The following is a 19556-nucleotide window of genomic DNA, read 5'->3' as shown; positions in this document are numbered from 1 at the left end:
AACTGAAATAAAAAAGTGGCTGATCCCACGTCCAGTGGGAATCGCTGATATGCGAAACACGAACGAGGAACGTTGATACGTCCTTTTAAAATAAGCACAACGCTACGAGGAGGAGGACTCCCCGCTGCGGTGGTCTAGTGGCTAAGGTACTCGGCTGCTGACCCGCAGGTCGCGGGATCGAATCATGGCTGCAGCGGCTGCACTTTCGGTGGAGCCGAAATGCTGTAGGCCCGTGTGCTCAGATTCGGATGCACGTTAAAGAACCCCAGATTATTTCCGGAGTCCTCCACTACGGCGTTTCTCATACTAGTATGGTGGTTTTGGGACTTTAGGCCCCAAAAAATCAATCAAATCAATCACTAGGCGGAGGTAAATTATGCCGCATATAAGTTACATGCCATGATTGTTAAGTTTGAACGTGTCATTTACCTTTGTCGTCTATTGACGTCACGTGATACCTTATTTAGTGTATGAGAAGCTAACGAAATGGCCACGAGTGCTCTATAAGCCTAGCATGTAGTCATACTTAACATGACGCGCGTATCAGGGTTATTATGTTCAGACGTGCCATTTATTTTCTTCATCCATTCAGGTGAGGTAATACCAAATTCGGCATATGTGGAGCTAACGAAACGACCGCCAGCATGCTATGACCATAGCATGTATTCATGTGTTACATGATATGCAGATCATGACTATCACGTTTGGACGTGTCATTTACCTTCGTGCCCCCGCTTCACGTGATACTGAATTCCGTATATGTGCTGCTAGCGAAACGGCCGCGAGTGTGCTATGAGCATAGCATGTTGTCATGTTTTATATGATACATATATACTGATTAAAATGTTCGCTCGTGTAATTCACGTTTGTCGTCAATTCACGTCAATTAGTGCAAAATTTTGTATATGTGAAGCTAGCAAAACGGTCGCGAGCGTATTATAACTGCAGTATGTTGTCATGTTTTTATATGACATGTATATCAGGATTTTCATGTTTGCACCAGTCATATGTTGATGTATGTATGATATATTCATCATTCATTGTGTCACGTGACACCATATTTGGTATATGTGAAGCTAGCGAAACGATCGTGAGTGCGCTAAGAGCATGGCATGTATACTCTTGTAATACAGGACACACATGCCACTATGATTTTGTTTGGACGTGCCATTTACCTTCATAAATCGTTAGTGTCACGTGTTGTCAAATGTAGTGTATATGAAATATGTGAAACGGTCGCGAGAACATCAGCGTGGTATCTAGTCGTTTTCTCACATGAAACGCATCTAGCTCCAGTCATATACATTCGCCATTCATTCACGTCCCATCATACCAAATTTAGCATATTTGAAACTACCAAAACGACCGCGAGCGTCCCATGAGTGGGCGTGTAGTCATGGTTTACGGGACATGCATGTCATGATTCTCACGTTACAGGTCTGTCACATATTTTCGCTATGCAGTCTTGTCATACGATACCCGTTTTGCAATATCTCAAGTGAGCCTAACCACCGCAAGAGCAGCAAGACCATGAAATGTAATTCATGACAATAATGACATACATATCACGATTTTCATGTTATGACTGGTCACTAAGCTCATCATGCAGTCGTTTTATGACATACCAATTTTGATTTTCATATCAATAATAAAATAGTCAGGAAATCTCGAAGCCGTGGGCGGCTAGATAGATAGATAGATAGAGAGATAGTAAGATAGATAGCTAGATAGATAGATAGATAGATAGATAGATAGATAGATAGATAGATAGATAGATAGATAGATAGATAGATAGATAGATAGGCTCAAAGTCGCCAAATTTTGCTAAGAATTATGTTCGCCTTAAAACAATTTGGCAGATCTCACGTTACTTGAAATTGACGTTGTGCGAAGCATGGGGAGGGAAGGAGACCGTGTTGCAATTTTTTATTGAGCGACATATAATGAAATGACGCTAAATATATGTACTAATGTTGCACGCACAGAAATATGTTGAGTTGCAGATGTTTATATGAGCTGTTGTTTGCGCTTGCAAAACGATGCCAATTGGAACATGCGTGTTAGCAACACCAGAAGCTGTTATGAAGCACTGATGCTTGGGAAGATGCTTACCCTAGACACTGCTACATAAATCATCTTCATCGCATGACAACTAATAATATGTAATTATGTACGTATTTATTTATTTATTTATTTATTTATTTATTTATTTTTTGTATCCTCAGGGCTTTACAGCATTGCAGAGGGGAGCGGGCACTGACGAACAATGTTAATGAAAAGAATACATAGACAAGACACTAGAACATTATTAAACACTGGAAAGCAACTATTATCCACTGCAACTATGTTATACAGCCAGTAGAGTATACAAGAAAACTAACAACAAAATCAAACGTTTACATTTCCGACACCAAGTATGTTATCGAGCGATGCTCTAAAACTGCAAGGCGAGGTGATGGATGCAACTGATTGTGGGAGGTGGTTCCAATCCTTGCAAGTTTTAGGCAGGAATGAGTGGGAATATGTTGATGTCTTGAAGCGAGGAACAGCAACTTTCTGCGCATAGTCAGTACGAGTTGAAATGTATGACGGTGGGGTTATTAAAAGTGAACGCAGAAGGGAGTTGTTGTAAATTTTGTGGAAGAGTACGAGACGGGATAACTTACGGCGTTTAGCGAGCAAAGGAATGTTAATAATTGATTTCATGTTTGTTACGCTAGCGGTACGGTGATAATCTGGTAATATAAATCCAACAGCGCGATTCTGAATGCTCTCAAGTTCGTTAACTAAAGTGATATTACCAGGGTCCCATATCGATGACGCGTATTCCAAATGCGGACGAACGTACGTAATGTAAAAAAGCTTTTTTAAATCAACAGGGGCCATGTAAAAGTTTCTTCGCATGAATCCTAGAACGCGGTTTGCCCTACATGTGACAGAGTTGATACGGTGTTTCCAAGATAGGTTGTCAGCAATATGGACACCAATGTATTTATAAGAGGGGACGGGATCGAGTACGGCGCTGTTAAGGAAATAATTTGGACATGCTGTAGTATTACTTGATATGCGCATAGACTTACACTTCGAAACATTTAATTCCATTCGCCATAATTTACACCAGTTAAGCACGTTAGTCAAATCTGATTGGAGGGTAGTGATGTCATTATTATTAGATATTTGGCGATAAATTACACAATCATCCGCGAATAGGCGCATTGTTGAAGAAATATTGTTAGGCAAGTCGTTAATGTAAATTAGGAACAGCAATGGCCCAAGCACAGACCCCTGTGGCACTCCGGAGCGAACTGGTATAGTAGACGAGTCGAAATTATTAGCCGATACGTATTGGGAGCGGTTAGTAAGAAAGCTACGGATCCAAGCGAGCACATATGAGTCAATGTTTAATAGGCTTAGTTTATGTAGTAGTAGGGAGTGTGTTACTTTATGAAAGGCTTTGCTGAAATCTATAAAGATGCAGTCAGTTATTGTTCCAGAGTCAAGGGATATGTGTAAGTCATTGGTAAAAAGTAGAAGCTGTGTTTCACACGAATACTGTTTTCAGAAGCCATGCTGAGCGGGTGTAAAGAAATCGTTGTCTTGAAGAAACTTGATAAGGTGAGAGTAAATGACCTGTTCTAAAATTTTACATGGTACTGATGCGAGAGAGATGGGACGAAAGTTACCTGGATCGTGGGTTGTTCCGGACTTATGTGAAGGTACCACCCTATTAATTAACCAGTCGTTAGGAAGCACTGCCGTAAGAAGAGACTGTGTGAATATTCGTTCAAGGATTAGAGAAAAATACTCTGCCGTGTTTTTCAAGAATTTTGTGGTGATACCATCGCAGCCGCATGAAGATGAAGTCTTTAGTTTATTGATGATGGACCGTATTTCTTCCGAGCTAATGACAATGATGTCCATTGAGGGAAAATTAAACGGCTTTGAAGGAAGTATGTCATTACTACTGGATGGTTCAGAGAAAGTTTCAGCAAAAGTACGGCTAAGTAAACATGCACACCGATGATCCGGAATTACATTACCGTGGGATATTAAAGACAGGTTGTTATGCTTGTTACCTCGTACTATGTTCGAAAATTGTTTGGGATTTTTTTGCAGCACTGATGGTAAGGTTCTGTTAAAAAACGTAAATTTAGCTACTTTTAGTTCACTTAAGTAGGTAGCAGCTGCAGATTTGTAAGCTAGCCATCGAGCCGAAGACTGGGACGTCCTCGCCGCTCTAAACAGTCTTTTCTTGCGGTTAGAGAGTCTATTTAAGTGTGGATTGTACCAGGGAGAATTAGTATTGCAGTACACCTTTCTTACCGAATATATTTATTTGTTAGTTTCAAAATTTTACTTCTAAATAGGTTCCAGTTATCTTCTGCAGTGCGTTCAAAACTTGCAGGGAAAAAAGTATCTAAGAAAGAGCATAATTTAGTATTTATGGTGTTAAAGTCAGCTCTGTTATAATCCCTGATCATTTTAAAACGATTGGATGAGCGCAAACGTGGAAACGATAGAGAAAAATGAATTATGTCGTGATCACTTAACCCAGGCAGCAGTGTTATCGGGGACAGAATATCTCGAGATGACGTCAACACGAGATCTAGAAGTGATGATGTAGTCGAGGTGACACGTGTGGGATGCTGAAATGATTGTGATAGCCCAAAGTCATTGCAAATCGAAAGAAATTCGGTAGATTCAGATGACGTTGCCATAGAGCACTGGTAAGTGTCTGACCACTGAATGTCCGGGAAGTTAAAATCGCCTAAAAGAATAATAGTCGCACCTGGGAAACGAACAGTAATCTGGTTTAAGCAGTCATGAAAAGAATCGCAAAAGTTCGATGGGCTGGATGGGTGTCGGTAACAAACTGCAATTATTAGGTTTTTAAAGCCAGTACGAATACAACACCATACCGATTCTAAGTCGGTGAGAACAGGAACAAGGAAACATTCAATGTCATCTTTAATCGCAAGTAGAACACCACCACCTCGTCGCTCATATCTGTCACAGCGAAAGACCTTGTAACGTTGTTCACATTTTAATAATTTGGCATCAGAGACTGTATTCGACAACCATGTTTCAGTTAGAGCGACAATACCAGCGTCACAATCATTCATCAGGGCACACAAGTCATCACTTTTTGACACAAGGCTACGTATGTTAGTACTTAGTACGGAGAGAGTACCGCCCCCTGCGTGACCCTAACTTAGATCACTTTGTGGCATATGGCCAGACCGGAGTCGACGCGGCGAGGCAGCATGACTATTTGCGGTTCTGTGTGTGGTCTTGCTGATGTTTTCGTCGTTACTTACAGCGTCGCTAACACTTGCGCTATCTCCTACGTTATTACTAGCCGGGGAGCTTTTTCTTGTGAATGGACCGATGACGTACACTGCTTTAGTGGTTTTATCATAGCCGTAGCATTTTCCGTTGGCGAAAAGTTTCGTGTGTTGAAGATTGAACGGAACATGCAGTCCTTTGCCATATTCGTACATAGCCTTTCTCGTAACACGCGTAGTTGCACAAAAGCCCTCACTCATAGAAACATTGCAGCCTTTTAGTAAGAAGCGTTTATCAAAAATGGTTTCTTTTGTTTTGTAGGTCGAAAATTTTACGATAAGAGGACAGTTCCGGCCACTAGAGAATTTGCCAATTCTATGCGCACGGGCAATACTATCGGACGATATCGTCAGCTGAAGCTTGCTAGCAAAAAGTTAAAGAACTTTCATTTCAGATTGTTCGGCAGTCTCTGAAGCGACATCTTCAATCTCAAAGAACACAACGTTGTCTCTTCGGGAGCGGTCCTCGAGATCGTCAAGACGGGTTCGAAGCAAGTTCGCTTCAGTTTCCACGCGCTCCACTGCAGCACGTGTCGCATTAAGGTCTTCCCTCACGCTGTCAAAACAAGCTAACTGGCTTTCCACAGAACCCAGACGCTTGCCAATGTCGGCGATTTGGCTCGTAGCTGCTTTCGGTTGCTCCTTTAACTCGGATATGTCATTGGACATGGCGGTTTGGGATGCCTCTATTATAATAGACCGCACGAGCAAGTCCTTCAGCATTTTGGCAATATCTGCCAGAGAATTATCGCCAGGACCAGGATTTTGCTCCACATCCCCACACATAAGCAAGACATGGGCACTGAATGGTTCAAGCAACGCTTCTGGGCATGGAAGCATCACAAAAAAGCGATAATCAGATTTGAAACAGGAATGAGGAAGTTGACTAAGGTAACTAACCTGCGAAAAAACGAAGAACCACGGTATGAGCATTGTTCTCTCGGCGCCTCCATGCCCACTGGCGAAGACTAGCGCGCGTCCTGGGTTTGTAGGCCGCGGTGGAGCCACTGTTGCAACTGTCGATGTTGATCCGGGATAGCTCGCAACGAAGGTTGCTTGAGCAGGAAGCGTAGCAGGAAGATGTGGTTCGAGTGGCGTCGGTGAGTGCGTGGATATATGCGATAGGCACATTCCGGTATCGTTGGCGGTGAAACGCATGACACGGGGGCTGTCAAGGGAGACACTCATGCTGCTATCACCCATCAATCCACCGGGCTGGAAGCTGTCAGCGCAGGCGCCAATAATCTGCGAAAAACGAAGAACCACGGTATGAGCATTGTTCTCTCCGCGCCTCCATGCCCACTCCATCAATACACCGGGCAATAATAGATAGATAGACAGACAGATAGATAGATAGATAGATAGATAGATACGTTAAAAGTCGTCGAAGTTCTTAGTAGGATTGGTCATTAAATTGAATAATGCAATAGATATGATATACTTCACAAGACTACGTAGTGAAATGATTTTTTGATTGTGAAGTCTGTCAGAAACAGAGCGACTGAATGAGCTCAACCTTAATATATCGACACGCGTAGAGTAGCAGTTGAAGACGCCCTAAGGCAAGTGCGCCACCATCGGTTCCGAGCGCCCGAAACACTTCTACTCATTTTATGGCTAGGAATATCCTCTAGTCGACACTGGCACCAACACATACGTAACATTAACGCGTAGTGGCAAAAGCACAGTCTCGGTGCATAGAATCAGTGATCATTACGAAGGGCTTTAGTCGGGGAAAATGCACAGTTTCATTAGCTGGTTGGGTGGACGAAGGCTTGGAAGTTAGCGGCTAGATCTCGTATGTGACGTTGTTATTTCGATGAAGGACTCAATTAGGCCCGACGTAGCGCAGCAGGAGTTTTTTACTCAAGCCGACACGGCGCGAAGGCAGCGAGAGCAAGGCCAGAAAGAGAGTGCTGAAACACGCGTCGTGGTGGTGACTGTCGTAAAGGCGCTTTTGGTTGGCTTGATATGTCCGGAGTCGATCACGGGTAAAGCGACATGGCGTAGCCACGCGAACGATGGCCTCGTGAGCGTAGTATGTGGTTGAGTTTGTCTCAGAAAAAGGTATTGAGTCGAAAGGCAAGAGCGCACCGCAGCCATACAACAAATAAAACAGAGAGTAGGCAGTCATGTCGTGATGCGACGAAATGTGTGGAAAGGTCACGGATGGTAACATGGAGTCACAATCCAGGTGGTTTTCAGACACGTACATGGATAGCGTGCCAGGGATTGTAAGGTTCAAGCGCTCAGTAAGTCCGTTTGTTTGCGAGTGGTAAGTGGTGGTGAACTCGTGAGACATTGCTCAAGAGCGGCAAAGGTCATCGACAACTTTCGAAAAAAAAAACATTGACCTCGATCAGCCGGCAGCTATCGCGGGGCAGCATGGTGTAATATAACCTGGTGGAGAAGAATGTCAGTGACATCGGTAGCACAGCTGGCAGGACGGGCTCGCGCCATGTCATATCGTGTCGTATACCACCACCCACTTGTCACCCGCAGCTGACGTCTGGAAAGGACCAAGGAGTGCGAGGGTGTCACAAAGAAGCGCTCAGAAAGTGAGCGCCACCGAGTTCTGGCGGCATTGACGGTGCCGGGCGGCGGAGGGGTGCCACAAGGTCAACGCTAAAGAAGAAAACAAGCATCCAAAGACTCCCCGGGCGCATCGTCTCTCCCCCTCAGAAGAGCAGTTTCGCCGACCAACCTCCTCACATCGGCCGCCGAGCAAGCCCTGGAAAGATGTGGAAGGAAAGGGGCCTGGTGATGTAGAGTTCCGTCACGAGTCACGGACGGTCTTCGAAACGTCTCGCTCTTTCCCCAGCCTTGACTGTGCATTACGCCGGCGAAACGATCAGAATTTTCTGGAATCTAGCGCGAAAGGTATTTAGGCAAGCAGCGAAGAAGGGAAATCAGGATGAGAAAGAAAGTTGGCGCCAGTGTGAGTAGGGTGTTTCCGCCGTGTCGGTGAATGTTTTGTCCTTAGTGACAAAGTGGGAAAAGAAGGAAGTTCATGCCCGTGTGCGTAGGCAGATGATGAAGGAAGTTTTGTGCAAGTGTGCGTAGGGCCATTCCGCGGTGTTGGCGAAAGATTTTGTCGTCAGCGACAAAGCAGGTGATGAAGAGGGTTTCCGCCTGAAGGGTTAAGGCTGGTGCTACCAGCAGAACAATAGTGTGAGAGCCGCCAGAGAGCGAAGACGCGTTGCAGGAGCTGCGCGTGGGAAGCCGACGTGTTATCGGCGAAGTTTGGTGCTTGGAGAGCGGCAAAAGAAAGACGCGAGGTTTCCTGGAAGAGAAACTTCCGGGGCAGCGGACCGACAACAGCACTGGACGTTGAGTGACTGATTTTTGGAAGAGTATCATTCAGACTTTGTTCCAAAGGCTTTGAACTGAATAAGTTTTCGAACTCTTTAGTGTTGTCTTGGTTGTTCGATGCATGTGATTGCAAGGTAGCACGTATAGTTGTTTGTGTCCGTTGTTTTGAGTGTAGCTGATTGTACTGTGTAGTACGTTGTTTGATTGGTGACATATTGTATTGAACTGTTGCCGAGTGTGCACATTTGTGTATCGTTTGATCTGCCATATTTGAGAATATAATTTTGTTTTGTTTATCAACTCTCGGCTCTGACTCGTTCTTTGGAACACAGCCGGCGTACACTGGTGCGCCAAATAGGACCACTTCTAAATTGTCCGCACTTTCGTGGTTAAGTTCGGGGGCCGATACTTCGCACTTGGAATTAGCCCTACGATTGCCTCCCTAATTAACGGGACCTGCGACATAGGCCGACACAAATGAATGGTTCACTGGGGATATGTATGGGCTGAAGGTACACACCAAAAGAGAGAGAAGGCTTTCTCCGGCGTTGGAAGAGTTCACAGAAAGTGACGTAGTGCCGAACCGAGCGGTATAGGCCAGGCAAGAACAAACGTCTACGTACACGATCGTAAGTTCGGTAAACACCCAAATGGCTAGCGGGGGGAGCATCATGTAATTGCGAGAGAATAGTTAGTCGCAAATCCTGAGAAACAGGGGAGAGAAGTTCAGCACCACGTCATGTCATATTGCGTCGATCGATATAAAGTACGGTCATGCAGAACGAACATATGGAGAGAGCCGTCCCGAAGGGGTTGAAATGAGGCGTTGTATTAGGTATCACAAATATGGGTGGTGGCACTGCTCGTCGGTGATGTCTATAAAATCGCTGAGCGACAAAACACAGGTTTATGAATCAGTTTTTTTTGGTGTCAGGTGGGTCGATGGGATGACGGGAGAGGCAGTCGGTATCCTTGTGTAGCCGTCCTGACTTGTAGGACACAGAAAATATGTATCCTTGGAGGTGTAACGCCCAGCAACCGAGGCGTCCCGCAGGATTTTTGAGTGAGGAGGGCCAACATAAGGCGTGATAGTCTGTTACCACGGTGAACTGCCATCCAAACAAATATGGGTGAAACTTGGCAATGACCCAGACAATGGCTAGGCATTCACCTTCTGTGATCGAATAATTGCGCTCGGAGGCTGAAAGAAGGCGGCTAGCAGAATCAATTACACAATTGAGCTATCCCTGTCTATGCGACAAAATAGCACCCATACCATGACCACTTGCATCCCTACGACTTCCGCGTGAGCAGATGGGTCAAAATAGTCCAGAACGGGCGGATTTAGATGGCGATTTTTAAGCGTAGAAAATGCCTAAGCTTGTCCAGGTCCCGAGCTTAAAGGACTGTCCTTTTAGGAGCGAAGCTCCCTATGGCGTGTGTCTGTCGCTCCTTTGTATGTATTGTGATGACGCGGGATTGACGAGCACACAAAGAGCCTCAAACAAAAACGTTATATCGATCACAGAAAAAAGACTGCAAGTACTTCTGTGTCTTTTGCCCTCGGCCAAGGACACTCGCGCTGCTTCGTTGTCGCCACCACTGGCACATACGTGCGGCATTATTTCCCTTTTAAAAAACATCACCCCCATGTTAAATGTTCGAGAAGCAAAGCGAAACCACAACTGCACAGTCTGTCACTGAAAGCAAGGCTTCATGCGAAGCACATGGACAATTTCTGGTGAATATCTGCGGCGCTTTGAACACTGCACGCCGTCCGGAACAACCTCGTAGTTGACGTCAATGATGCGTCGCAGAACCTTGTAGGGTCCGAAGTATCTTCGCAGCAACCTTTCGGAGAGCCGACGCTGACGAATAGGTGTCCAGACCCATACTTTGTCGTACACATTGTATTTGACAAGTCTGTGCCGGAGGTTGTAGTGTTTGGCATCGGCGTCTTGTTGTTTGGTGATTCGCAACCTGGCAAGTTGTCTGGCTTGTTCTGAGAGCTGGGTAAACTGTTCGGCGCCCGTCTCATTGCCATCGTTTTCATGAGGGAGCATTGCGTCTAACGTTGTCGTAACCTTGCGTCCGTGAAGGATACTGAAGGGTGTCTTCCGAGTGGTCTCCTGACGAGCCGTGTTGTACGCGAACGTGACGTAGGGCGAAATGACGTCCCAGTTTTTGTGCGCTACATCTACGTACATGCTTATCATGTAATCCAGGGTCTTGTTCAGGCGTTCGGTGAGCCCGTTGGTCTGGGGATGATACGCTGTTGTCTTCCTGTGAGCTGTACCACTTAGTAGGAAAATGGGGTCCAAATGCTCGGGCATGAACGCAGTACCTCTGTTGATGATGACTATTGCGGGAGCACAGTGTCTTAAAACATGGCTTTGATGAAAAATTGCGCCGCTTCAGCTGCCGTTGCCCGTGGCAGAGCGCCTGTCTCGGCGTATCGGGTCAGGTAATCTGTGGCGACGATTATCCACCTGTTTCCAGTGGCAGACTTTGGGAAAGGGCCCAGAAACTCCATGCCGATTTGAGCGAACGGTGTCGCCGGCACTTGGACAGGCGGCTGCAGCAGGCCAGCTGATTTGATGGATGGTGGCTTGCGACGCTGGCAATCTAGACATGCCTGCATGTAAGTTTTGAGAACTTCGGCAAGTCTTGGCCAGTAATAGTTCTGCCTTATCCTCGCCAATGTTCTTGCGTAAACCAAGTGACCAGTGGTAGGTTCATCGTGGCAGGCTTGCAGTACCTCACGGCGAAGCGAAGAAGGAAGGACGAGCAAGTAGCTGCTACCAGCGGGTGAAAAGTTCTTCTTATATAGAACGTCATTTCACAAGCAGTATGAAGGTATCCCTCTCGCAAATAACATCAGCCCGGTTTTAGTTCATCCTTGTAGGTAATTTATGAGTGGTAGCAGTTCGCCATCATCACGTTGCTGTTGAGAGAAGGCGGCAGTGTCCACAATTCCCAAAAGGCCGCGTCGTCGTCGTCGTTGTCCAGAGATGCCGTCTCAACAGGAGACTGAGAAACACAGTCGGCATCGGTGAGTCGTTTTCCCGATTTGTAGGCAACAGTGAAGTCAAATTCTTGAAGCCGAAGACTCCATCGTGCACGACGGCCAGACGGATCTTTCAAGATGACTAACCAACAGAGAGAGTGTTGATCGCTGATAATGGTGAATGGCCAGCCGCACAAATAAGGATGAAACTTCAGGACTGCCCATATAATTGCAGTACATTCTTTTTCCGTCGTAGTGTAGTTAGCTTCCGCTCGGGACAGCGTCCTGATGGCGTAGGCGATCACCTTTTCGTTGTTGTCCTTCGACTGCACGAGCACCGCTCCAAGACCCACATTACTAGCGTCTGTATGAAGTATTGTTGGCGCGTCTTCCTCGAAGTGGGCCAGCACGGGGGTGTTTTCAGGCGCTGACGAAGCTCGTGAAACGCCTGCTGTTGGTCTTCGCCCCATCTGAATGGGATATCTTTCCAGTAAGCTGTGTCAATGGTCATGCGATGCGCGAAAAAGTAGCAATAAACCGCCGGTAATAGGCACAGAGTCCCAAGTAATGTCGCACTGAATTTTTGTCTGATGGCATCGGGAAGTTCGCCACGGTGGCAATTTTATCCAAGTTGGGTTGGATTCCTTGGCTGCTCATGACGTGACCGAAAAATTGAAGTTTGTGGAAGCCGAAGTGGCACTTTTCAGGTTTTAGAGTAAGACGGGCCAAGAGTATTGCTTCAAAAACTGCTTCGAGCCTTCGTAAGCTCCTTGAAAGTTGCCGAAAAGACAATCACGTCGTCAAGGTACAACAAGCAGGTTTGCCACTTAAGCCCTGACAGAACCGTGCCCATGAGACGCTAGAATGCTGCTGGCGCCGAACACAAACCGAAAGGAAGTACCCGAAATTCATAAATTCCTTCGGGCATAACAAAGGCGGTCTTCTCATGATCTCTCTCATGCACTTAAATTTGCCCGTAGCCGCTTTTAAAGTCCATGGACGAAAAGTAGCGTACGTTTCGTAGTCGATCCAATGAATCATCAATAGGCGGCAGAAAGTAGACGTCCTTCGTTGTGATTTGATTGAGCTTCCGGTAGTCGACGCACAAACGCAAGCTGCCGTCCTTCTTTTTGACGAGTACTACAGGTGATGCCAAAGAACTGTTAGAGTGCCGAATAACACCATCTTCTAGCATTGTTTTCACCTGTTTTTGAATTGCCTCAGCTCCGTTGGGGCGACTCGATAAGAATTTTGCCGGATGGGTCTGGTGTCGGAATCCTTCATGATGTGGTGTTTCGTCAGTGCCGTTTGACCAACTCTTGATGTGGATGAGAAGCAGCCATGTAACTTGTTGATCAGCGTGAGAAGGCAGTCTCGATCACTGGGACATAACGTTGGACCAACGTCGACGGGTGTCGGTGTAGTGATAGTAGACGCTGCTGCTTCCTCCACTAAATGACCAGCTTCTGTTTGAGCGAGTTCGTCGAAATAGCCAATAGCCGTGCCTTTAACTATGTGTCGGCATTCTTTCCTGAAATTTGTCAATAAGAGTTCAGCGCTTCCGTCAATAATAGTGATGACAGCCCTGACAACAAAAATGCCGCTAGTGAATGCGAGCTCCTTGATGCCAGTACCGTTTTGTAAGATGTCACAGTGCACGGATACGAGGCAACAACTTCGTGGCGGCAGTATGGCGTCGTCATCGGCAATATGGAAGCGAGGTGGCTGGTGCTCTTCATCTGTAGCAGTGTCCGAGCTTATAGCGAACGTTACGCTTCTGTCACGGATGTCGATCACAGCCCCATATTCTTGCAAAAAATACATTCCCAATACGAGCTGTTTACAGCACTCGTGAAGAATTACGAGGAGGGCGATAAAGGTGGAACCAGCGATGAAGAGTCGGGCCATGCACTTTCCAACTGGTCTCATCAACTGACCTCCTGAAGTTTTAATATTGGGTTGGTGCCATGGCATCTTCACCTTCCTTAGTCTGTCGGCTAGCTTTAGGCTTATTATAGAAAGTGGGAGCCGGTGTCCACAACGGCGTTACTTGGTGGCCGTCAATGTGAACGATGAGGTGAGCGCTGATAACGTCGGTTACGTCGGCAGTTCCATTCATCGGATTAGTCGTTGCTGTCGTCGTCTTCGGGATCGGTGGCTTCGAGCTGTAATACGTCTGGAATGGGGGCTGTTCGGAAGTTTGATTATTGGCAACCCCAACCACTGAGGTCGCTGCGTATAGTTTCCCCGTCGCGGGCTAGGGGACCTGCCCCTGGTGACGTGGGCAAAACTGCGACGATTAGGTGAAGTGCCCTGCGCAAGAGATGGAAAACGTGACCCGGGCCTCATTAGATTCTGCGTTGGTGTGTTCATAGGAGTGCCGTTGTACTTGCGTCGATCGTCGTACGTAGCGTAATCATGGTAGCGAGGAAATATCGAGTACTGAGCATCGCAAGAACGGCAAACTCTGTAAACGTGCCCACCTTCGCCACAATGAAAGCATACCGGTCGACGGTCAGCAGTACACCACAAATCAGTTTTTCGACGCTGGTAGGTAAGCGGGGACTCGCTATTGAACTACGTTGTGGGCTTCACATTTTGACTAAACGGCATTCGTCTTGTCGGCGATATCGGTGAGGTTCTAAAAGTCGTCGGCGCTGAGAGCGGCTGTGTTTGCAGGGTTGGTGGTGGTCCAGTTATTGGAGTCCGCTGTGCCGAAGTCGCGACGACGGGGCGTCGGACTGCATCAGCATAAGTAAAATATCACACATTATTATAGCCTGATGAAGAGAGAACCTGAGAGACCTCATGCCAGACAACATCAGCAACTAAAAACAGTGCCGGCGTCGGTTCGGTTGCTGGAAATAAACCAAGCTGCCAAAGCTCCTCCCTCGAAATATCCCTGATGACTTCCCGCAGAAGCTGGTCGTTGTCGCAGAAGGTCGCCGCAGTCGTAGCGGGACTACTCGCTCGAAAGTTGACCGGGTTCTGGAGGTGGTACCGTTGCTGTAGGGCCCGTTCAATAGTTGTGGCTTCTTTCGTGAATTCAGCTACTGTGGTTGGCGAATTTCTCACAAGCCCAGCAAACAGTTGCTCCTTTACGCTCCCCATTAGATACCGCAGCTTCCTGTCTTCCGGTACCTCGGGATTTGCCCTGCCGAAAAGACGGGTAATGTCCTCGGCGAACATAGCACCGCTCTCATTTGGTTTTTGAATTAGACCTTCCATGAGACGTTGCGCATTCTCCTTTCTGTCGAGACTAGTAAAGGTGGTAATCAGCTGGTTGTCCAAGTCATCCCACGTAGCCATGCTTCTTTCCCTGCTGATGTACCACGTCTGGGCGTTGTCGTTTAGGTAGAAGTACACTTTCGCGAGCTTGTCTTCTGGGGTGGCCCACTGATTGTATTTGGCGAAGCGTTCGAACTGGTCCAGCCAGTCTTCAAGAGCGTCTTCATAGGTCTCACCATAAAAGCAGTCAGGAGTAATCGGATTATGAAGTGTCATGTGCGATGGAGCTGCAGTAGCCATGGTGGCTGAAGGAGGCAAGTGATTGCTGGTAATTTCTGGCAAGGGATTGAGCTCGGCCGCCAGGCCTCGCAGACGCGACTAATACGGTGGACTGGTGTGTCGACGGGCAGTAGCGATTCCGGGTTCGAATGTCGGGTCCGCGAAGAGGTGCCAAGCATGAGGACTACCCGCACCTCCACCAATGTGACGACACGGGATCGACGAGCACACAGTGCCTCTTTCATGAATTCACAAAACTTTAGCTGTGTCCTGAAGCCCGGTCTTTTCAGGCCAAGGTGGGCCGTGTCCACGTTGGTACCGTCAGGCCGAGCCTTGTGGCGTCATCGTGGGCCTTCTGGACTGCCCGTAGTTGGTCTTGATTAGACGCGCTTCGCCCCATAATCTGCCAGGAAAGCCATTGTTCTTCGGGGTCAGCGAGAGTCGTGGGACAACCCGCCAGCATGTGTCTGATCCCAATGATGCCATCGCACGCGTCGCACTTGTGTTGAATTTCTCTGTCAGGGAGACTTTTATGTAGAAAATGCAGAGTTGGATAAGTTCTGGTTTGCAGTAAACGTAGCGTGACTGCCTGAGCGATGTTCAATTTCGCGTGTGGCTGTGGGAATTGCCTACGCCTCAAGTAATAATATTTGGTGATGTCGTTGTAAGTGATTAAATTATCTTCATGGCCCGCGGAATGGTAGTGGACGTTGGATCGGGTCTGACCAGCACGGCAAGCGAGTCCTCGTGCGAGGTCGTCGTCACCCTATTTAGGTTGACCCGAGTTTCGCCCACTTGTCTCATATGAGCGGGAAACCATCGAATTTCAGTATCGATATGATTGACTTTGTTCATAAGTTTAACCACAGTCCCAGCGACATAGCCCTTGTTGAAGCTCGTAATTGCTGCTTTGGAGTCGCTATAGACGTATTACCATTTTCTTTTTCTGATAGCTGAAGCAATCGCAGCTTGTTCCGCAACCGTGGAATCCTTAGTGAGAATAGTCAAGGCGTCCCGTACCTCTCCCTGGCTGCCGACCACCACAGCCATGTAGACCCCTTGGCCTTTCACCCAGGCTGCACCCACGACAGCCGCCTGTTGTCCTACCTGTTCGACTTCTTTAAATAAAGATTTTGCTCTCGCTTTTCGCCTGCTGACATTGTGTTCCGGATGCATGTTTCTCGGCAGGGGAGTGGTTTGATTACGTCTCTAAGCTTCGCATTCAGTTGGACCTCGACCTGCTTCGGGTTCTTCGATCTATTGGGGACTTACCCGCTTGCCCAGAGTATCAGTCTACCCGCACATGTCCTCGTTAGTCTTTCCTTCTGCGCCGTCTGTTGCGCTTTGGCCATTTCTTGCATAGTATTGTGCACGCCTAAGCTCATGAGTTTCTCGTTCGACTCACTGTTGGGTATACCTAGGGCAGCCTTGACGAACTTTCTGATAATGGTGTTGAGCTTGTTCAGCTGGCCTGCGACCACTGGAGGAGACCTGCCACGTAGGTGAAGGGACAGAGAGCGAAGGCGTGCAGTAGCCTTAGAGCGCTGTCCTCATAACAAAAACGCTTTATCGATCGCAGGAAAAAGACTGGAACGACTTCTTCGTCTTTTGCTCTTGGCCAAGGACACTCGCGCTGCTTTGTTGTCGCCACCACTGGCATATACGTGCGGCAGTATGTATGTATGTATGTATGTATGTATGTATGTATGTATGTATGTATGTATGTATGTATGTATGTATGTATGTATGTATGTATGTATGTATGTATGTATGTATGTATGTATGTATGTATGTATGTATGTATGTATGTAGCCACCAGTGGCACCTAGCTGCTCTAGAGCGGGTAAGTGCCACAGGGGTTGCGAGATGGGAGATATTGGTATAAAGAGTTTTCGCTAGATGTACGCACGGACGGATGCACGGACGGACGGACGGACGGATAGACAGACTAGCAGATGGAAAGACGGATAGATGGCCGCGCGGACGAACGGACGGACGGATGGATGCACGAACGGACGGACAGATGGACGGATGCATGGATTGACGCACGGATGGTCGTGCGGACGGATGAAAGCAAGAATGAAAGGACGGACGGACGCATGGGCGGGCAGACGGACGCTTCGCCCCTCTCATCATCATTCAATCCGTAGGTATTCTGTTATCTTTTAAGAATACCGGTGAGAAGACGCGCGCTTTTGGCGGAGTTTTCATAAAGCATTTGAAATAGGAAAACAGCCCCAGGAATTTTCGAACATCAGAAGGTGTAGGACGAGTTGGAAGCTAGTGAACTGCATGCACTTTGTCGGTATCAAACTATGCCAGTAGCGCCGACCTAGTGACCGAGGACACGTAATGAACGCCGGCCGAAATGACATTTTGCGGAATTCAGCTGTATGGCTGCTTGTCGGAAGACCCCAAGGATGGCCGATAGCCGGTGGAGGTGGCTTTCGAACGTCGGTGAAAATAAAAAAGAACAGCATATCCACGAAATGAGTGATTATGAGTGGGGCGAAGCGTCCATCAACCCATGCGTGCGCGCTTTCATGGGTGAGTTCCTGAGTCCATCCGTCCGTGCGTCAGTCTATCCGTAGTGCGCCCATTCGTACGTCTCTCTGTGCGTGCGTCTTTGCGTCCATCCATCCGTGTGTCTGCCTGTTCTTCTGCTTACCTGTCTGTCCGTCCGTCCATGTGTCCATCTGTCCATATAGTGAACACTTCAAGTACCGCCATCTCGTTTCTTTTGTCACATATTCATCACATACAAGTACTGCCCTCTAGCAGATAATCCAAGGACTAAACGAAAGTATGTACCACATCTGCCTTCAGCGCTTTTTTTAACACCAAGAGCGGGATACCGACGCCTTGCTACGTTTTTCGTAACATGTAGACATGTGGAGTGTGCCCGAGGCTGGTATGTGTCACTGGTATGCGAGTATGTGCCACAGGTTATGCACTACGACAATGGGGGACGCACAAGCCACGTTACAAGGAGCTTCGCCCTAGAACAATAAGGTCGTTGAAATAACACAAGCATGTGGACCATTTAAAACCATGTCGAAGAGAGCCCATTATGCGTTCGAAGGTGACTGGGGCATTACATAGTTCAAAAGGCATCACATTGAATTGATACAGATTGTCTCGAGTGACGAACACCATTTTCTCGCGATCCTTGTCATCGACTGCAGTTCGCCAGTACCTAGAACGTAAATCAATCGAAAAAAAATAGCTGGTACCATGTAAGCAGTCCAGTGCATCGTCAATACGTGGAAGCGGGTAAACGCCTTTTTTTTTCTGAGCTTGTTCGAATGATGATAATCAATGCAGAACATCCAACTATTACCCTTCTTTTTCACTAAAATGACAAGGGACGCCTATGGACTAGAGGAGGGCTCAATAAGATCCTTGGACAGCATGTTATCAACCTTCGTTTGTATCACGTGACGTTTACCCGCTGACACACCATAATGATGCCTATGGATGGGCGGAGCGTCATCAGTGTGGATTGGATAAATAACGATGTGGGTTAGACCTAGATGGACTTGGAGGGCGGTTGTCAAAGACATCAGAATGCGACGGCGGGCGTCAGCATAAGAAGGTCCTAGGTCAAGAGCTATCATTTTAGTGAACATTTAGTTAGATGGCGTCGTCGGGGCCAAAGGTTGAGAAAACGTAGATGGTTGTTCATAGCTTAGTTCACATACTCCGCAGTCGTCCAAAGGGGACAACACAGCAAGAGATACGCTCTCAGAAAAAGCTTGCAGTGACGAGCCAAAGTTCAGACGAGGAAACCACGCGTGGTTGTTAGCGTAATGGTGGAGCTAGGGAGAGCTATTTGACGTTATAGTGTAACGGTGTAAGGCGCAGAGCGCAGATACGACGTAAGTACCATCCTGAAGAAGTGGGCATGGTGACATGGGAACACAAGTCGCAGCGCCAGGTTACAGCAGAACAAAGTCAGTGGAGCGAAGCCGAGGCTTGACATCTGCGCAAGCGTCGTCACTACACTGGGGTAGCTCAAGCCTCAGAATACCGGTTGAACAGTCGATGAACGTAGAATGAACTGATAGAGAGCTCATTCCGAGAGTCACCTCGTGAGGGCACTCGGGAAGTACAGTGAACAGAACTAACGTTGAGCAGTCGGCGATGGTGATACAGGCGGTATACATTCCCATGGCGGCAGTTGTGCTGCCATTGGGTACTCGTAGAACAGGTGATTCGGTGGTCGTTAGCACTTCTTGAAGATAGCTACGAAGGTCAGAGCGCATAACCGACACCTGATCTCCAGTGTCGATGAGGGCTTAACGGGCACATGATCAACAAAAAACTTCGATTAGGTTTTGTTTATGGGCAACGGTCAACACAGGTTTTGCAGCCAGAGTTGTCAA

This window comes from Rhipicephalus microplus, chromosome 3 (genome assembly GCF_043290135.1).
Source record: "Rhipicephalus microplus isolate Deutch F79 chromosome 3, USDA_Rmic, whole genome shotgun sequence".
Classification (NCBI taxonomy): domain Eukaryota; kingdom Metazoa; phylum Arthropoda; class Arachnida; order Ixodida; family Ixodidae; genus Rhipicephalus; species Rhipicephalus microplus.
Note: the sequence above shows the minus strand (reverse complement) of the source record.